This window comes from Mizuhopecten yessoensis, unplaced genomic scaffold (assembly GCF_002113885.1).
Source record: "Mizuhopecten yessoensis strain PY_sf001 unplaced genomic scaffold, ASM211388v2 scaffold11053, whole genome shotgun sequence".
Classification (NCBI taxonomy): domain Eukaryota; kingdom Metazoa; phylum Mollusca; class Bivalvia; order Pectinida; family Pectinidae; genus Mizuhopecten; species Mizuhopecten yessoensis.
In genome coordinates, this window is record NW_018408855.1 from 154,181 (window position 1) to 175,736 (window position 21,556).

General features: G+C 38.7%; 1 protein-coding gene across 4 annotated transcripts in view; it reads right to left on the reverse strand.

Moving 5' to 3' along the window:
* LOC110465093 (5-hydroxytryptamine receptor-like) overlaps positions 1 to 21,556 on the reverse strand; it is a 154,355-nt gene that overhangs the window by 11,966 nt on the left and 120,833 nt on the right. The window contains exon 1 of one of the 4 annotated variants that reach the window (XM_021520673.1): positions 2,324 to 2,921. The exons of the other annotated variants lie outside the window; for them this stretch is intronic. The gene's annotated coding sequence lies outside the window, so the exon portion shown is untranslated. Of the gene's footprint in view, positions 1 to 2,323; positions 2,922 to 21,556 lie in introns of those variants that run through there. 4 annotated transcript variants of the gene reach the window in all.

Below are 21,556 nucleotides of genomic sequence, written 5' to 3' on the forward strand. Positions count from 1 at the left end.
TTGGCATGGGAGTAGTCAGCTGGTGTAGAGTGTCGAAGTTCGATTACTTTACACTTCTGGTGTTAAGTACGCAATACTGGACACAATAATTTACCGGGAGACAGCTGGTCACCTTCCCACTCGGTGTTGCTATTATCACCTCTCTGTTCGTTTGACCAAGGGCACTGCACGAGTGAAACCCAAATTAAATCTATAAATGTATCATGGTTGCCGAACACCAATTTTAGGTATGTACGGGTGAATGAGTCACTGACACTTAAATATCGACTGGTTATCGAGGGAGGAGTGTTGAGAGTAATGATGGTTAAAAACCGTGAAAATAACAAGGTGTCCACCAGAAAGAGCAGCAAACTCAGAAAAGATCAAATTTCTTAACTGATACATGTACCGGTGAAAATATTCAGGTTTACGCAAAAGTGTTTTGGGAGAAAAAGCGTGGTTCGCTTCATCGACGACTTTCAACACGTCAGTCCAAGCCATGTTGAAAGAAAGCCACGTGCTCAAAGTGAAAACCGCATTTTTAACAAAAACTTCAGGACATGCTAAGGATTATTCTAAAAAGTGTAGACATTAATATCGCACAATAGCATAGCATTGTTTCATGGTAATCGTAAGGAAGGAAAAAGTTATACGGGAAAAGAAAAAAATAATGAATGCACCTTGCAGCTAACGTAGCATTACCAATGTTCACCTTTTGACAGATTTGTCAATTAATAATCAACTTGTATTATAATTTCATTCATTTTCTTAATAACCTGGCCCCTAAAACATTCCAATTCATAGGCAAAGCATTTAAACATGTATGAAAGCGTGTATTTTCACAGCCATTTCTTAAAAGAAAATACTTATAATCTAGTTTGTACATAGTGCAATAGAAAAAAAAGATGAGGGTGACGTAACAGGACTTGTTTAATGAAGAAAGCTGATATTTAGCAGGACAAAGCATGTGAACTATTATCATAGAAACAAGATGCATTCTAAGACATATTAATTTCATGTTTTTGACTAACAGAGAATAAGGTACGGGTTTATAACAGAATTAATGAGTATAATATGTCATTTTGTCCGTGTCAGATGTTTTGATATGATGTGTTGTGAGTGTTTATTCTCGTAGACATTCTGACCTGTGTAATATATCTGCGTTGTTCATTTTTGTATGCATTGATAAATAAAAATCGTCCTTCAAAACGATTATTTTTGACAGTAAAGCGAATATAACCCTGGGTTACTGGTAACCTTTGAGTTCTCACACACGACTGCTTTTATTAAACAGGAACTATTTCTTCCTCAAGAACCACGTTCATCAGTACTTGAATACGTAAACCCTACATTTTGTATGTCCTCACCAGTAAATATAGTGTATCTAGTATTTCAGGCAGGGTCAACATATGTTTGGATATTGCATATTGTTTTAATATCTATGCATCAAACATTAAACACATAGCCGATTTTTATCAAAACTGTGCCATTTAATTAACATGTGACATGTGTGTATATACTTGTAATGCATATTACATGGTTGCTGCATTTGATGATTAATAGTTCGTTGCAAATGACATACATCGCACGAGGTATAAAAATAAATCATCACGACGACTGTACCAAAACCAATAAATATATGAAACAAAGCAGTCGCCACGTTTAATACAGTGACTTCCTGTTTGTGTTAACAATGAGCTGACAAACAAACAACGAGAAACAAACCAATTTTTAGAACAGACTGTAAACGTCACATCGATGTTAAGCGAGGGACTAAACTTTAACAAGAAAGGAAAACTACAGAGCTGACCATCACAAATGTCAAGACGTATTTTGAATTGTTATTTTGAAAACTGCATTCATCCGCCATGTCAGCGATAGAAACTGACATTGAATACTACTATTCTGAGTAACTGCCTCCGTGGGAAAAAAGAAAAAGTCTTAAAATGATTTCAAGTGTTAATGAAAAATAATATGCACCTACATTTATAGCAGCGTCCTATAGCGTGAGGAAAGGGTAACTGCTTATTGATATATGCTTCAAATAATGTTTGTCCACCCTGTGTCGCTGTCGATATCACAATTATAGTAATCATCCTTTCTTTTCAAAACATTTCGTTATTCAATTGTTTTATAAAGTGATCGACTGTTACAACTCCGTCTGTAATGATGAAAGTGCTGAAAACTGTTACTGAAGATGTTCAATAATACAGTTTAGAAACAAATATAACCAACGTGTATATAAGCTTAGGTAAACGGATTATGATATATATTTGTGCTTATTTTATTGATAATGGCAGGTTAATATTGTTTCAAAAGTATCAAAAAACGTAATAGTACTTACGGTGCAGTGCAGGTCAGCGATATGTCTGAGGACCCGTAATATACAACTGTCAATACTTTGTATTTTATCCACACAACATCACATACTTATCCGACACATATGAGCACGTTTACGCGTCTGACTAGTGTCCAGTATGCTGGTTTGATGAGGTAAGTACAATGTAGACCTACGCTATGGTCACGTTGTCCTGAAGTGTTGATATATCAAATGAAAAATCGACACAATCAATAGCCCCGGCTCCACGTTCGATTTGCGTTGTTAATACTAGTACATGGTTTCATTGAAGCAATATGTATGACACACTACTGTCTGTTTAGTAGTACATGGAAACAATACAGCACGAGCACTTGAATTAACCGCGCGACGTGTTACAATGTACACTAGTGCACGTGTTGTGTTCAAACGAGTTTTAACCCATTGGATAGTTCGCGCCGGACATCCTGCTTGCGCTGCTGATGCTGTGTCGAAATGACTTTCACTGGCACGCTCCAGCGATCGTGCGAGGCTGTAAACGGGGTCGGCACTATACATGTTTACGGGGTCCACAATACATATTTCATGGAGGTAAATATGTAACAAACGCGCGCGAGCTGTAATCTACGATCACATGGATGTACCGACACTCCACAGTATCCAACGAAGAAAGTTGACAGAAGCTTTAGCACAAGTGTTTGGTTATTTGTATATAGCGTTTAATGACCATCAACAGCTGAGGTCATGTGAGGACGCCCCTCCGTGTGCGCTGTGTATGCGTACATGTTTAAATATGAGAACACACTCCAAATATTTACTTAATATTTGTATGTTATTTCCAAGTTTTAAATCGGATATATTGAAGTCCACGGGACTTTTTGGCAAGCATTTCTTCTGTTTATTTGACCTAATTAGTGTAAATGCATTTATTATTATAACAATGAACGAAAGGCTGTTTGAGAAACCCACATTTATGTTATATTTTATTATTCAATTTGTGTTGTTTATTTCCTTACAGGAACTATAGCCGCAAGACCCACGACACAGTTAAAGAACGCAATGCGCGTTGTTGTGAAATGGTGCTTAGTGGAATGGATTCACTGCTAAACCTGGCGCAACAGGTTTCGTATTCTTTCAAACATTGTTATACTAAATTAGGATTAGTTGTAAAACTAAATCCCCCTAATACGTAAATAAAGACTTAAGAACGACAGCATGTGTAGCAAGTAAGTAACAGATGGTGAACTCTTAAGGGCTCAGACATGTGTAACTAAACAAACGTCAACGTCGTCAATCGATACATCGATCGGTTTGTTTGTCAAATTCAGAAAAGTCATTAATTAATTTTACAAAAATCAATTTCCATTTTCGTCATATGTAAACAAATGAATGTTGCTCGAATTGATGGTTGTCCTTTGTGTGACATAGCCAGTGCGGCCGACGTTAGTGTATCTGGTGGAAGTAATAATAACTGGTGCTGTAGGGTCTAGGTGGATCGAGGGAACTTGCGCTAAAACAACACGGGATCGGATGAACATCAAAAGATACGTGGACTGTACAAACGGGTCGAGCACAGTCCATGAAACCCCAGATACCAACCCTGATGTTTGCATCTGAATGTCATAAACCACTGTACATGCCGTATACCCAATGACATGTGTGTACCAAATCTTTATGAAGCCGTATGCAAGAATCATGAAACATGATACACGAATAAAGGAGTGATATAGCTGAATAAATATACCACAGACATGTAAATACATTAACTGAGGATGACAGGTCACCTTTGCTATGATGCTGGAGCCTCGGCCTCGAGGCTATCTTGAAGGTGAAAGCCCATGAAGTTGACATCAGCAGTGTACGCGTACCTACGTTAAACGTTTGTCATATCGCGACGCGCGCTGATTTGATTATCAAGCAGATATTTGTAGAAGACAAATGTAAATAGATTGACACTCGAAAAGGCTCACGAGGAATGCTCAAACCAAACTGCGCGCGTGTCGATATTGATTCCTAATTGCTTCGTAGAATTAAGTGCTGAGACAAGACCATTCCACGAGGAAGAACTCTAGTTAGATGTCTTGTCCGAGTATAACCTGAGATGAAAGCGAGTGAGGACGCATGGCTTATTTGGGTAGAGTGTACATCATTGTACAGATATTTTAGTAACTACCAGATGACGTGCGACACATCATTTTTCTGTATGCAGCTTAATACATATATCAGAGGGAGAGAATATTACTGAGATCAAAACTGATTTTGATTTAATTACAACTGTGTATCATCTATCTCAATCTGTATACCGGTTAAAACATATCTCAAACGGAGAGAATATTGTATAGATGAAAACTGATCTTAACTTAGTAATACGTGTGACATATGTTTTATACCGAAAGCATAATTACTGGTACACAACCTTGCAACTGGTGTTATAGCTACAATATACCATCGTTGTCACACTATTTAGCTTGCAAATAGATACCTAAGGTTCATTAGCAAGCATGAACAGTACAGGTCTACTAAACACTAGAAAACAGGAATTTAATAATATGATTCGCATTTTATGTTTTTCGTAAAATCAGCGAAGTCTGGAGTGCATAGCTTTCACATTTTCCGGTTAGATTATTAGTGGCGGATACATAGATGACAATATCAAAGGAATGCTTATGTAGTTGATTTCACCTTTTCTCTGTGATATATATTTCTCATTTATTAAACAGAAGCAACAACGCACTCAGTGCACCGGACATGCATGCATCGATTAATTCAACGTTATTAGGGATGTCGGAGACACACTATCAAGTTGCAGATTAAAAGCCACGTTTTATATTAGGAACTACATATGGAAATAAAACGTTATTTAATACTGGTCGATAGAAGGCATACAGGGTGGTCGGTCTAATTATCGGAAACACCTATCAATAACTTAATGATTCCGATACGGTTCTGATTGTCAGAAAAACAACCATAAAACGACCCATCGCTAGGGAAGAACGATACTGTTTACAAACACGAATTAGACATGCAGTCGTTAATAATGCATGGTAAATATTGCCGAGCCCCCTACACCAGTGTAGCTTGGTAGTGCTGTACCTTAATACCTTTTGTGGAAGACGTGAAGGTCATTTAGTGGTGAGATTTGATCATATTTAATCAGCTGGGCTATTTGTTGCGTAGTCCGTTAGGTAAAGGCACAGGCAGAGAATGAGTCAACATAGGTCCTCGTTTATCGTTTGAATTTGTTGTGTATACAATTCAAAAACGTTATGCATATTCTATGATAGTCTGAAGATGTATGATAAAACCACGCGTTTTAATGAATAAATTTGTCATATCAAAGTTGAATGTGTCGATATCGGATATTTTAATCAGATAGTTTTTATTTCAATTCCTTTCAACCCAAGCCTTTGTAAAGTTTCATTCTCACGTGCTTTGGGGAATAGGACATGTTTGTCGTCCGATGCCTTCCGAGGACATTGATGCTGTTAACAACGCCCCCATCCCGGGATCTGGAATACTCTCAAAGATTCGGAAGAATAACAATAAATGTTACTACTGCAAGTGACGCATAAATACCTTTCACATGATACTGCCAACATGGCGTACATGTACCCCATCTTGGCGTAAGACAATTGGGTTGGCTGTCTTATTGATGCCAAATCGATGCAAGGTCAAATTCTACAGAAAAACTGAGTCATGTGCAAATTAATGAAGTACTTTAGAAACACGTTATGCTTGTTCTGTTGTTCTTTATAGGTTGTGTCCATAGTAATTAGTAGGCTGTTGCTTTACTAATAGTTCAGTGTAAGTACAAAGTCAGTGCTGCAACACAACAAACAGAATTCACAACTGTCTCATTTTACATCGTTAGATGTTTCATATTTAATTCCAAATTAGCCGATTAAGATTCGAATATTTCCCTTTTCGAGTATTTATTTTCTTGAAAAGACTAGACTACCCATTAGTTACTTGTGTATGATACGGTTACTACTGATATATTGAATAATTTTATAGGCTGTCCGAAGGTTGTTTACGCTCTTTCATGCATTTCTCAGGTATGGTATTGTTTCTATAGACTATACTCATAAAATGAAAAGACTTATATTTCAACTGTCATGCTGGAATGACAATCAGTTACTCACAGACACACCGCACTTCTTATGAACGAACGTTCTTTATAACACTTGAAGTAACTCCTACGATGCGTTTTTCCTACGTTTGTTCTACATAAAGCCGTACGCATTTTGACTATCATACGATTCACTTCGATGTTGATGCACATATCTAACTGACGATATAAAATTGCTATCAGTTTAGACATTCAGCCATATAGCATCCTCGTCACATGGCAAGCTTATTAACTAAGTCGTTAATTGTTCATCATGGTGATTGCAGTGCACGTCACTTTTCACCAGCACATGGGCACGTGAGAGTTCATGTCACAATGTACATGCACTCATTTTCAGTTTGTTGATTACTAATTAAGAAAAGAAAAAAGAAAATGATTTAAATATAAATAGAATCCTACAAGTCATTGAACGGTGTCATATAATTATGTCAGAATTTCGTGCCAGTGCTCGAGTTAGAGATCTGACCGATATGTATAGGATATCCGATTAGACGTTAGAAGTGTGTAATTGTATAGGATATGGAATGGGTTTATAGCGTGTCAGAAACAAAGTCAAACACGGAAACTATACAGTTTCGGCGAGAATTAATTCACCCGTGACGTCACGCCAGCTCTTACTCTACAAACAATACATACATCAGCGGACTGACCAGGACTGACCAGTCTAATGAGGGTCATTAGTGGACATAGCTGACCAATCCTTTCGTAATTGAACAGGACTACTGGCTACGGTCTCTACATTATTGGCACATTCAAGGGCGTCTAGACTGATTCATACTCTAACAGTGTTTATATATGTATTGCTGAGATGTCCAATAAATAAAGAAACGTTAGTCTGTCTAGTTGCTAGGTAGGGAGGTATAGTACATCGAGTAGTCTAGACTGATTCATAGAGACGATATATAGACCCGAACACTATATACCCGGTTTGGCAAGGCGTGTCATCTACGAGGATGGGGGTCTTAACGTGAGGTGAACTGGAAACCCGGAGACAATACCTTTCCAAGATCGGACGTTAAAAGTTATGGGATCACCTGCTCTCCAACATGGGGTTTTCTGGGTACTCAGATTTTCTCCTACATTAAGACACATCCATCCGGGCCAACAAGAGCGATTAATTGAAGTTAGAAAACTTGTTTCATAATTGTTGTGATATAAATATAGTTTGGGTCTATAGTATCTCTTTAGAGAAACGTTAGTCTGTCAGTTATAGTTGCCAGGTCGGACAGTTTATTGAAATACACCTACTCAATCAACAATCGTTTACATCTTGTAGTGACAGACTACGGTTTGAAATATTTGTGAACGTCCTATGTATGTATACTGCTTTTAAATTATTAAAGACATGGAAATGACAACATTTACATTTCGTAAATCGCAACAATATACCATTTCGATAAACACTGCTATGAAGCTGCTCGCATATGGAACTACCTGTCCAACTACTTACAAAACGGCGACAACTACGGAAAACAATAAAATATTTCAATGTTAACAATACAGTGATTAAAACTCATGAAAATAAGGTAACAGAAAAGCAAAGGAAACTTTAGAAAAAAGGTAAATGGAGATTAAACTAGCATTGTGGAAAAATCAGCGCCTTCTGCTTTGTCAACAACACCAGCCATGAAAACCTATCAAACATCTAGCTAAAGTCACGTCCTGAAACAACAACTCACGACCTACAAAGATTGTTGCAGACAGCTATAGCATGGGATTACCATACCAGTTACACATGCATGCTTGTCCAATATTGCTCACGTGATTAGGTCTGTATCTGATGGAGAAGACTTGTCATTTTACTTGGTTAAGCTACTGATGTTACTTGCCTTTATTAATTATAAATTAAAATCCATGAATCTTAATCGAAGTAGATGTATTAGTACAATTATATTTAAACTGAACTTAGTGGTTTTTTTTTACTTATTTATCATATTCTGAAATATGTCTAAGTTGTGAATGCGTTCATATCTAAGCTATTTTAATGAGATTGTATTAACATGTTTGTGACAATTAATACTTAATTGGATGATCAGGTAATGTCTTATATCAGTTTGCTATGCTATTTCGTAAATGTAAATGAAAATTAATGTTTCTAAGTACCTGTATTCAATGCATAATGTTAATTTAAATACAAAATCCATGGCGCTTATGTATACTTTCATAATTATATTCAAGGTTATTTTGTCTGTATCTTGTACTATCTCTGTCTTAGCTAGTTATAACAGCAATTTGTTACGTTTTAGCTATATAAAATAAAAAAGCTGAACATGAACAATGGTAAATAGGCCATAGGATACACTTCAATAAACATAACATAATAGTATTGCCATAGTTCGTCACGTTCACATCCACCATTGGGGATTTGCTTTTTGCCCTCTTCTTTGGGACACAAAAGCGACCACAATAAATTTGCTGCACCCATTGCCATATTTGGAATTTTTATATTTCTCTTTATTTCTTACTACCTTTATTTCCTAGCGCCATACTTGGCAGTGCCTCACTGTTGGTTTTAGTGTTCAGCCCAAGTAAGGAATGCAATGGGTTCTGTCCCTTAACCGGGACATACCAAAGTCCTGAAAATGATTGTTGTAATTCCCTGCTTTACGTTCAGCATTTAGGGTAATGGCAACAACTGGTTCACCCGTTGTCGGTATAATATTTAATGTGACCGGATGGAATACTGTGTTGAATACCTTCGCCTTGATATTTTTCTAAAGAGTCGGCATCAGATCCACGACATCAAAAGGAGGCAAATACACGATGGAGGCACGTAAAAAATGACCTTCGCTGTTGACAGGCCGTTAAACCCTTTACAAACACCCAACTAAATTGCCTGATTTATAGGGTCATCTTCAGTTCACTGTCCCTTTATACAACATGTATAATTACATCACACTCAACATGTATAACAAACAAAACAGCGATCACATGATACGAAACCTGCTATATATGTGATCTTGACGAATAATTCAATCTGTGATGATTTGTTGGACTTCACGAAGTATCATTTGCCGGTAGTACACGCCCAAGGCTTACGCAATTTATCTGGCGAGTTAATCCTTAGTTCCATAAGGTGTTAAGTTCGAAACAAGTGTCATGTAAAAAAAAGTATCAATTACAAAACGTTTGACTGTAGCATCGACATAAATAATGATTCAATTTGTGAGTGTTTAATGTAGTTGTGTGTTGTATGAAGTTTACCATAATTATGTTTGATATGTATGGCCATAAAATGTTCATCAAATGTTTGCCAATGTTATCTTATACGTACACAATAATACTTAACATGAACATGTCATACTCTACATATACTACGATAACTGACACACGTGACCACGTTGTTGGTATGCATCACGGTAAGGTTGTATGGTGTACAAACAAATTGTCTCAGGAACAGCTGTATTGCCCGGACATCAATTAAAGTCACAAATGACAGCTGGGCTGCCAGTATCTATTCACTAATTGTCTATATATGCTGTAAATTAATGAGGCGATGCTTTAACTTCAAAGGCTTTAATTTCATTTTATCGCCAGTTCTTATAACGTTTCATCACCATTTTGAATAACATTCAAGGGTGTGTGTCAATACATACGTTATGCAACTATAATTTCTTTACATATTTGTTATAAGAGCTTTACAAACGAAAACATTGGGCACAGTGTATTTTACTTTTGCACGACAATGCCACTTTCCTGCATTATCAAATTCAGTTGATATCCATATCAGCTATGAATGTCATATCTCCATTGTTGACGTCATTGTATGGTTGTTTCATTGGATACAACGTTGTTCTTGATAAAGTTGTTTCATCAATTAAACAAAAACGAATGATATTGAAATTGTATTTGAACTAACCGTTAATTGTCATTTAAAAAAATTGTACTTTCAATGGTATACAACTGACTCAAACGACTGCGAATTGCTTACCCAGAACCCTTGGGTTTTAGAACGATGCTACGCCAACATTATTGACAATTCACAAAAAAACACAGTGATCGTCAGATAACGCGTTAATTCAATGACAATTGATATACTTCATCTCAAGGGATGATACATTTCATGTTTAAAAATACGTAGCACGCATTACTCGGGGACATTATGTATAGTACCGTCTCACTCGACGGTAGGTGTACTCCTGGGAAACTTTGACTTTCCTCTATATGAATAGCATTTACTGCTGTCTACATATCACATAATTAATTAATGACAATACAATGACTACCAGACACGTGTCTAAACATGCATGGTCGTATTTCCAGTGCCAAGTTGAAGGTGTTGCAATGTAAAACGACTGCCCGTGAGACCACGTGGGACAGTACATACCCAAAAATCAGCTGATGAATAAACCCACGCAGGGACAGTAAACCAAAACAAACGCTAACGTTATGCTATTATCCAAATACTTCCTTCTACCACCATATCAATTTCTTCATCTTCATTACACTCCATTCATTAAAATTGAGTGTAGTGGGCGATAAAAAACCAACATTGGGAATCAGATCATGACAGCTTTCAAAATGAAACATACCCTTCCTTCGTTGTAGAAAACGTACTTGCAATGCATGCTTTGTAAACAAAAAAACTTGCGATTTGTGGATGGACAATCAAGAATGTCTTCTGTAAATGTTTAGAGTTGTATCTGGCGATTCCAGTTATCACACGTACAATTCAATTTTCCTGAAGTCCATTTAACATTTCCCATCTTGTTAAAAAGGTCACCATTTTAAAATTTAGGTCTTACACTATCACATCTTTTAGAAATGAAATGTATGCAAATATAAGCTTCCATTGTCTCTACACTTTTCACTATAATGATTTTTTAATTTACCCAATGACAAGTTATTAGCTTAAGGGGGTCGGCAATGCCCATCAGAAATTGCTCAAACTTCATATATACCCGAGAATATGAATTTTAAGGTACAACGAAATTCCTTTTCTTTAGTTTTCAATTTCTCACAAAACACTTTGCCAAGTATGCCTATAGAACAAGGTAATTAATTTTCCTTTCCTTAGTAGTAATGTATCGGCCTCCCATGCTTTGTATATGACACAGTAGAATCGCCTGTACTTAAAAGACCTATGGTTACTATGTTCTTGTACAGTAGGACAAATTAGCGATCCGGTTCACCGCCGATGTGTGCGAATGACCGTTGTCACACGCAATAAAATAAACTATAGATCGAAAATATTCTATACATTGTACAACTTGTTATCAGAAGTAAAAAAAAATGCATTCGGCATCACATCACTGGACGTAGACGATAGGCACAAGATGTTGTTATGTTTTGTTAACTGACAAACCACCGATCAAATGCCATCAGCGATCAACACAAACCATTCGAATATTTAATTCCGTATATTATATTTTCGCAAATATTTCCGCATAACGAAACGATCGGTTGTTGATTTGTACACAACGATGCATTTGTAGGCGTTGTGCGGTCACATATTTGTATACATTATAGTGTCTACCAAGCTCAATGAGTCTATCTGTACATGTATTAAATGTCAATTAGATTGAAATATGAGCTTCAGGCATAGACTCTTTTGAGTTTTGAAGCTACATTAAACAGAATGCATATTTAATGCTGCAAAATAAGTGAGAAACTGAAGTCCATTCTAACTATCTTATTATAGATATTGGACCAAACAGAAGCCTTAATTATCCTATCATGAAAGCATGCTATTTAAGAACATCTTCCATAACGCTACTTTAAATAGGACATCATGCCGTGACGCTAACGTTTCTATTCCAATAAACTGAAGGTCAGTTCGAGCGTGCTGACCACAGGTTATAAATTAGGCATTAACTGGTGGGAAGCCAATATTTGGACAAGAAACCCGGAACAAATACGTAAATACCGTGTTTATATTCAACGGACGATAATGATAATAGAAAACGCGGCATCTTCAGGTTATAAGGTCACGTGACCATCCCATGCGAAGGGACTGCATTCTGATACACCATGGCTAACCTTATCCTGCCAAACACGCATCATTGATACCACTGCGTCCTATATTTATTTGGGTGTTAAATAAATAACTTATACCAACGTTAATGGGTGACGGTTGTTTTGATGTCGACAATGCTCGTCACTTGTATTCATGACTGCAGAGTTCTACGTGAGGAGTAGTGATCGTTGTACATGTTGCAATTCCGAGCAATTTATTGTATTTTGTCACCTAGATAAAAGCATATGACTATATATATATTGATCGTTTGCAAACTTTTGAAGGCACAGCTCATGCGGCTGTGTAAATAATCATTTAATCGTGTCCCACTATATCATCAAACCCTATATCAAACTATATGTATTATACTGGCAAATTATACTGGCAAATTATATATAAAACAGTCCCTATAATGGACACACTGTTGCACAGTTCCTTCATTTACGCGGTAACGTCGCCAAATAAGGAAGAACATTGGTAAAACTAGACATGTGGAGAGTCCTTAGCTTAACAAGCTACCTACACTTTTTGAGAAGTTTAAAGTCATGTGTTTCCTCTTACGGAATTGTAATGGTATTCTCAGATTCTATTAAATGCATTTTCTATGTGTAGGTTAAATTACAATTAATGTTCACTGTGCTTAAATATTGCAGCTTGGTTTGTTTTATTTCTGAAACGTTACTAGCACAAGGCATCATTCGCTGTGCGTTATCTTTTAATCTCATAGGCAGTATTGAATACATGTATGGTGTATTGTGTTCCGTGATAGACGCCTTCTGCACTGTATAGGACAGTTATTGACCTTTTCCGGGCTATCTTCCGCTAAAACACACACTATAATAACATTGCTACCAAACAAAATAGCCAACCAACAACATAATACGAAGTGGTCATTGATTGGTCTTCTGCTGACCGTTACTGACCATCACAACATGTTCCCGCCAAACCTTCTGGCATTTTGCCCTGACATGACCCTTAACTAGCGTCTGTCGTAAAACGTATGCTTCACGTTGACTATTGACAGACGGCCACTTGGGATTATGTTGGCTGACGGCGAACCTAGCTAGGCCAATCAGAATTCCTTCTTCTATGTGATAGGTGCTAATTAAAACAACAACATTTGATTGGGGCGTTACGCAGCCTCCTGACACCTGTCGAAAGTGTTGCCCTCGCTACTGACACATGGACGCACGGATGTGTTTTGGGACTATTAGGTTTCAGATATCTTTACATGGTAATGGAACGGAATCTTTATACTTCTACACGATACACTCTAAAGTCTACCCGGAAACACAGTTGTCTGGTGGCCTCTTTCTAAAACGTCAATGTTTTGGGGCCGCGGCGGCCAAGTGTTTAATGCGCAAGAATGTTAACTATCATTAGCCCTCCATCACTTGTTCGTGGGTTCGCAGTGACAAGATACTTTCCGCAGGTCAGTTGTTTTGTACCCAAGTACTCCGGTTCTCATCCACCTACAAGACCTGTAACGTCCATAAATGACCACAGCTGGACCTTAAAACACGAACAAACCAAACATTCATGTCCACCAGAACACACTGTGATTTGTGTAGAACCTTCATATACCTTAACGTTATACTTTTAAATCCAACACATGCAAGCACATGTTACTTCTTGATTAATCATAGATTGCATGTACCAAAACCCGCTTAAGCTAAAGTAGAGCCCATTTATACATCATTCCCAAAGCATAGTTTAGTATGACAGTATCGGGTGTACAAAACACGTTCCATAATATAGACCTTAAAGAATACAGGACCTGACGTCCTATTTATTTTTGTGTCCGCTCAGTTCCGTTTGTTGCCTTTTGTTTTTCTGTCCTTTCAGACCCTATGTTTGTAAATGGTTTTTGTTTCTTCATCAGTTCCTGTTGTTGTCTTTTGCTACATGTGTCTCTTAAATTCCTGTTACTGTTTTTTGCTTAATATATTTTCAGTGCATGTTTTTTCGTTCTTCAATGAATGTTGGCATTTTAACTAGTGTCACCTTAATTCCTGTTCATTTTGTGTTCGCTTTTTATCCTTGTGTTGACGTTGTCACATATTTGGTTTCTGTGTGTGTGTTGACAGTGTCGCATATTTCTCCTGGTGTGTTGACGTTGTGATGTATTTTCCCCCCTGTGTGTTGACGTTGTGTTGTATTTTTTCCCCTGTGTGTTGACGTTATGGTGTATTTCCCCCTTGTGTGTTGACGTTATCGTGTATTTCCCCCCTTCTGTGTTGACGTTATGGTGTATTTTCCCCTTGTGTGTTGACGTTGTGTTGTATTTTCCCCTTGTGCGTTGACGATGTGGTGTATTTCCCCTTGTGCGTTGACGCTGTATTTTCCCCTGGTGGGTTGACGTTGTGGTGTATTATCCCCTTGTGCGTTGACGTTATGGTGTATTTCCCCCCTAGTGTGTTGACGTTGTGGTGTATTTTCCCTTTGTGTGTTGACGTTGTGGTGTATTTCCCCCCTTCTGTGTTGACGTTATGGTGTATATTCCCCTTGTGTGTTGACGTTGTGTTGTATTTTCCCCTTGTGCGTTGACGATGTGGTGTATTTCCCCTTGTGCGTTGACGCTGTATTTTCCCCTGGTGGGTTGACGTTGTGGTGTATTTTTCCCCTTGTGCGTTGACGTTATGGTGTATTCCCCCTTGTGTGTTGACGTTAAAGTGTATTTTCCCCTTGTGTGTTAACGTTATGTTGTATTTCCCCTTCTGTGTTGACGTTGTGGTGTATTTTTCCCCTTGTGTGTTGACGTTATGGTGTATTTTCCCCCTTGTGTGTTGACGTTGTGGTGTATTTCCCCTTTCTGTGTTGACGTTATGGTGTATTTCCCCTTGTGTGTTGACGTTATGGTGTATTTCCCCCCTTGTATGTTGACGTTGTGGTGTATTTCCCCTTGTGTGTTGACGCTGTATTTCCCCCTGGTGTGTTGACGTTGTGGTGTAATTTTCCTCTTGTGTGTTGACGTTATTGTGTATTTCCCCCCTTGTGTGTTGACGTTGTGGTGTATTTCCCCTTGTGTGTTGACGTTATGGTGTATTTCCCCTTGTGTGTTGACGTTATGGTGTATTTCCCCTTGTGTGTTGACGTTGTGGTGTATTTCCTATTTCTGTGTTGACGTTGTGTTGTATTTCCCCTGTATGTTGACCCTATGGTGTATTTCCCCTTGTGTGTTGACGTTATGGTGTATTTCCCCTTGCGCGTTGACGTTGTGGTGTATTTCCTATTTCTGTGTTGACGTTGTGTTGTATTTCCCCTGTATGTTNTTGTCGTAATGTGGTAAAGCTAAGGTATATATTAACATAAACAATTAAATTATTCTCTGATACTCTATGTCGGCAATTTAGATATATTTTTATTAAATCTTACTCTTGATGTAATAATCTCAGATCCTGTTTGGCGGTCAAACAAGGATTTCCTGCAAACAATCTTGCGTCATGCTCAATTGTAAACTTCCGGCGTTTTCATATGTATCTACAAATCCCGGAAAGTGTCCAACATTTTACTTAGTCATGTTCCGTTTTATAAGAAATAATTAGGCAAAGGTCATATCGTGACAAACAAATTCACGCAGTACACGTAAACATATAAACAGCCAAAATCTTTAATGTTCAAATTAACACGCGTTACCTCTACCAAAATACTGTCTACTTATGTGTGAACACAATGAAAAGAGTAAATATTACACAATCACGCCATGACACGTGACATCACACTCACAAAGAGACGCCACAGCATTTCTGATTACAAGTTTGCCTTTTTTTGCTATAAAAGTAACATATTAACATGTTCATGAATCCAAAACATTATATAACTCGACCACCAAAATACTTTTTGGAAGTAGCCTGCCCGACAGACTTGATGGACCGACTTTTAATACGTATCATGGTTTTGATGCATGTAAATGTTATGCATACATTGACTAGTATATATCAAGTCTCTCTCATATCGACCTATTAAGTATAACCTATGATCTATACAATCCTAAATAAGCTCATATATATAACATGTGATTATACAACGTCCAGGGTTAAAAACCAGACATAAACTTAAAAAGACAAAAGCTCTGGAAAACCTTCTGACGTTTTACCCCTATTTCATCCACAGATCAATACCTATAATCTTGATGTTACAAAGACAATGGACAAACACACTTTTTTGTTATTTCTACCTCGTCGACCTCTTACAACTACGTCATTAAATATTTATAAAAATGAAAAACGACGTTCTGCCTGCGGGTCTCTGGCTAGAATGACCGTCTATCACACCTGTGCTCTCATTCATCACGTGTACCTTCACACAAAGCTCGTGCACATTGCCGTTACTCATGAATATTCATGTATGTTAATCTCAACTTACGAACCTCTCAGACATATATTACCTGCTATACTGCGTAACGCAGGAAAGTTACAATATCTATCTTTTGTAAAACAAACAGCTGAGAATCGGCATACTTTACATTTAATACAAAAACGGGCGTTTCTCTCCTTTCTTGTTAAATATCTTGATAGTTGGAATGCATGTCACTTGAAGAGAACTATGCGTACCGACAAACACAACGTGGCAGCGATAACGCTTTCCGCAATGTCTCAGATATCAATACAACAAACATTTGTAACAAAACTAATACATCTTGAAATAGATTTGTTGACTTTTGTTTGGAAAAGTGATCACTACCTGTGAGGTGCTCTATCACTATATACATACAAATCAGCAGCGGTGGTATACGTTACACCCATCACAGAGACGGGTATCTCAGACATGATGAAATAAAAACGATCAGACTCCGTCAAATCACAAAACTTACACGTCGTATTGATTGCCGAAATGTTTTACATCTGTTTGCTAGTTTATCGGCGGCTATCGGCGTGTTAGTGTCTTGATGTGAGACGCAGATGATAGGCTTTCCCCCACGCCAGGGTAATAACGCACGCTACGAGATCTCGTCCAATATATCACTTTACTACCAATGTTTTATCGCCCACAGGATGTTAGATAATGCGGAAGTATAGGGGATAAGTGTAACATCGATGCGGAGATTGGAAGCTCGTTTGTAATTTGTTTCTGGTGTTTTACAGGTGGGTATATCAGAGTTTGTTCAATCACTGAACAAACAGCCTTTCGACAACACATACGTTTATACACACAAAAACAGCGCGTCGACAAATAAAAATGTGTGAAGGCAACTTTCAGATAGACAGTTCTCTAATGAATCTGTCAAACTGACAACCACCTACAGCTACTAAATAGCAAAGGCAAACGTAGCGCTGCCAAATAGCATAGAGCAAGAAGAAAGCATGGCGCTCTTAAATAGCAGAGAGTGGAAGTAAGAATAGCGCTATTAAATAGCATCTAGCGAAGGCAAACGTAGCGCTACCAAATAGCGTAAAACAGTAGTAAGTATAGCGCTCCTAAATAGCAGAGAGTGGAAGTAAGCATAATGCTACTAAATAACATTATAGCGAAGGCAAACGTAGCGCTAACAAATAGGATAGAGCGGTAGTAGGCATAACGCTACCAAATGCATAGGCGGTAACATGTAAGAATATACTAATATAAAAAGCAGAAATAGAAACCGATTATAACGCTTCAGATCAGTAATGGTACACATAGAGCTACGAAATAGCTTAGGGCAAGTCGTGGGTAATGCTGCTTAATAGCTTAGGGCAAGTCATGGGTAATGCTGCTTAAAAGCTTAGGGCAAGTCGTGGGCAATGCTGCTAAAAGACTTAGGGCAAGTCGTGGGTATTGCTGCTTAATAGCTTAGGGCAAGTCGCGGCAATTGTTGTTAATAGCATATGGCAAGTCGTGGGTAATGCTGCTTTGTAGGATAGGGCAAGTCATGGGTAATGCTGCTTAATAGCTTAGGGCAAGTCCTGGGTAGAGCTGCTTAATAGCTTAGGGCAAGTCGTGGGTAATGCTGCTTAATAGCTGATGGCAAGTCGTGGGTAATGCTGCTAAATGACTTAGGGCAAGTCTTGGGTATTGCTGCTTAATAGCTGATGGCAAGTCGTGAGTAATGCTGCTTAATGACTTAGGGCAAGTCTTGGGTATTGCTGCTTAATAGCCTAGGGCAAGTCGTGGGTAATGCTGCTTAATAGCTTAGGGCAAGTCGTGAGTAATGCTGCTTAATGACTTAGGGCAAGTCGTAGGTAATGGTGCTTAATAGCATAGGGCAAGTCGTGGCCAATGATGCTTAATTGCATAGGGCAAGTCGTGGGTAATGCTGCTTAATAGCATAGGGCAAGTCGTGGGTAATGCTGCTTAATAGCATAGGGCAAGTCGTGGCCAATGATGCTTAATAGCTTAGGGCAAGTCGTGGGTAATGCTGCTTAATAGCATAGGGCAAGTCGTATAGGGTGTTGTTATTTGCATTCGTTTTGGTCTATAGCTCCCCTTCACCTGGTTTTCACACCTTGGCGAGTTACATAAGTGCCCCGGGCGGGGGGAAACTACGGTCCAGGTACAAAGTTGCTTTGTTTACCTGTGTTGCCGAGACTGTGTTGTAATTTTACATGTGTCGATTAAGGTCCTCTAAAAAAACACCGAAATCACCATTTCTAAATTCAAGAAAGTATAGACAGAAAGATAAGCTTAAAGATGAAGCTTGAATATAGAAACATACTAAAAATCAAGTTTATATGTTTACACACAAAACCGTATTTATTGTTAAGCCAATCCTCAATTTACACCAACCACGATTGTTATTGCACAACGTTCGTCGATCGTCCGCACAAATGTGCGCAAGCAACGATCGTCCAATTTACTATCGTTCGCACTTCGTGCACACATCGTGCGCACACTGCACATCGTGTAACGTTGTGCGGTCCCACAACTGTAGAAGCATAGGGCAAGTCGTGGGTAATGCTGCGTAATAGCATAGGGCAAGTCATGGGTAATGCTGCTTAATAGCTTAGGGCAAGTCGTGGGTAATGCTGCTTATTAGCATAGGGCAAGTCGTGGGTAATGCTGCTAAATAGCTTAGGGAAAGTCGTGGGTAATGCTGCTTAATAGAATAGGGCAAGTCATGGGTAATACTGCTTAATAGCTTAGGGCAAGTCGTTGGTAATGCTGCTAAATAGCATAGGGCAAGTCGTAGGTAATGCTGCTTAATAGCTTAGGGCAAGTCGTGGGTAATGTTGCTAAATAGCTTAGGGCAAGTCGTGGGTGATGCTGCTAAATAGCTTAGGGCAAAGATAAACATAAAGCTACCACAACTGCAGGGCGAAGGCAAAGATGGAACTACTATATTCCATAAAATGAGGGCAAATATGAAACTACGAAAATGGATTTTGGTAGTAAATTGCAAAGGCAGAAAGCTACTGCATGCCACAGGGCAATAGCTAAAGATTAAGGGGCAATCGCAAAATAAAACCAACAACTAACACAGAAGGAAGGCAACACGTGGTAGGAGTTCAGCTGCTTAATAAAGCAGGTCGGAACAACATTTTGTATAGATACAACCATTGGTTTTTTTGCCTTGTTGTTATTCGATAGAGTATTTTGTAAACTGATTAGTTCGTTTCCGGATTAAAATGTTGTATTGTCAAGGGACATCGCGCTCTCCTGAACATTGATCAATATTGGAGATGTTTACTGTAAATTACGATAAATATAAACACGGTGTTCCAATGACGATATGTCACAAATCAGATACACTTTCAGACGCGTAATCCATTAAACACTTTAATTCTGTTCCGAGTCGATGATCAATGAGGATTATGTTTTAGTGTGTTAAACTAGATCGTTTGTTGTGATAGCAGGGAGTCGGTGAAGTCTGAGAGTAGTAACCGTACGGTGGTACCGGTGCTAAACGCTCCTGCTGTTTCTGCTTTTAAATACACTGTAACACTGTCCGTGATTAATTATTATTTCCTTCTACGAGGGTGAGTATACCCATCCCGTTAAAAAACAATTTCCGCAGACATTCATGCGTATGGAGTCTATCAAATAATTTTCCCAAAAATGCAATAAAGGGATGTTTTTTCAACAGTTTGTAAACAATAGCATGATAGTACTGACGAGATTCCTGGCAAAGGAACATACATTAGACATGGAGAATGACACCCGAACACACCATAAAAATGTCGACCAACAATCGATTCCTTTTGCTATTCCCATACGCTTTAACAGGGCATGGAGTGCTCCATCTGATGGCGAGTAACAGAACATATGATGCTCCATCTAGTGGCGAGTAACAGAGCATAGGGTGTTGCATCCAGTGGCAAGAAACAGAGCATTGGGTTGCCCCGTATAATGGCGAGTAACAGAGCATTTGGTTGCCACATATAATGGCGAGAAAAAGTGCATTGGGTGTCACATCCAGTGGCGAGTAACAGAGCATAGGATGTCACATCTAGTGGCGATGAACAGAGCATTAGGTGTCACATCCAGTGGCGAGTAACAGAGCATATGATGTCACATCTAGGGGCGAGTAACAGAGCATTGGGTGTCGTATCCAGTGGCGAGTAACAGAGCATGGGATGTCACATCTAGTGGCGAGTAACAGAGCAGTGGATGTCACATCCAGTGGCGAGTAACAGAGCATAGGATGTCACATCTAGTGGCGATTAACAGAACATTGGGTTTCGCATCTAGTGGCAAGTAACAAAGCATTGGGTGTCACATCCAGTGGATAGTAACAGAGCATATGATGTCACATCTAGTGGCGAGTAACAGAGCATTGGATGTCACATCCAGTGGCGAGTAACAGAAACAGAGCATTGGGTGTCACATCCAGTGGACAGAACATTGGGTGTCGTACCCAGTGGCGAGTAACAGAGCATAAGATGTCACATCTAGTGGCGAGAAACAGAGCATTGGGTGTCACATCCAGTGGCTAGTAACAGAGCATATGATGTCACATCTAGCGGCGAGAAACAGAGCATAAGATGTCACATCTAGTGGCGATTAACAGAGCATTGGGTGTCACATCCAGTGGCGAGTAACAGAGCATATGATGTCACATCTAGTGGCAAGTAACAGAGCATAGGATGTCACATCCAGTGGCGAGTAACAGAGCATAGGATGTCACATATGTCACATCTAGTGGCGAGTAACAGAGCATTGGATGTCACATCCAGTGGCGAGTAACAGAACATAGGATGTCACATCTAGTGGCGAGTAACAGAGCATTGGGTGTCACATCCAGTGGCGAGTAACAGAGCAT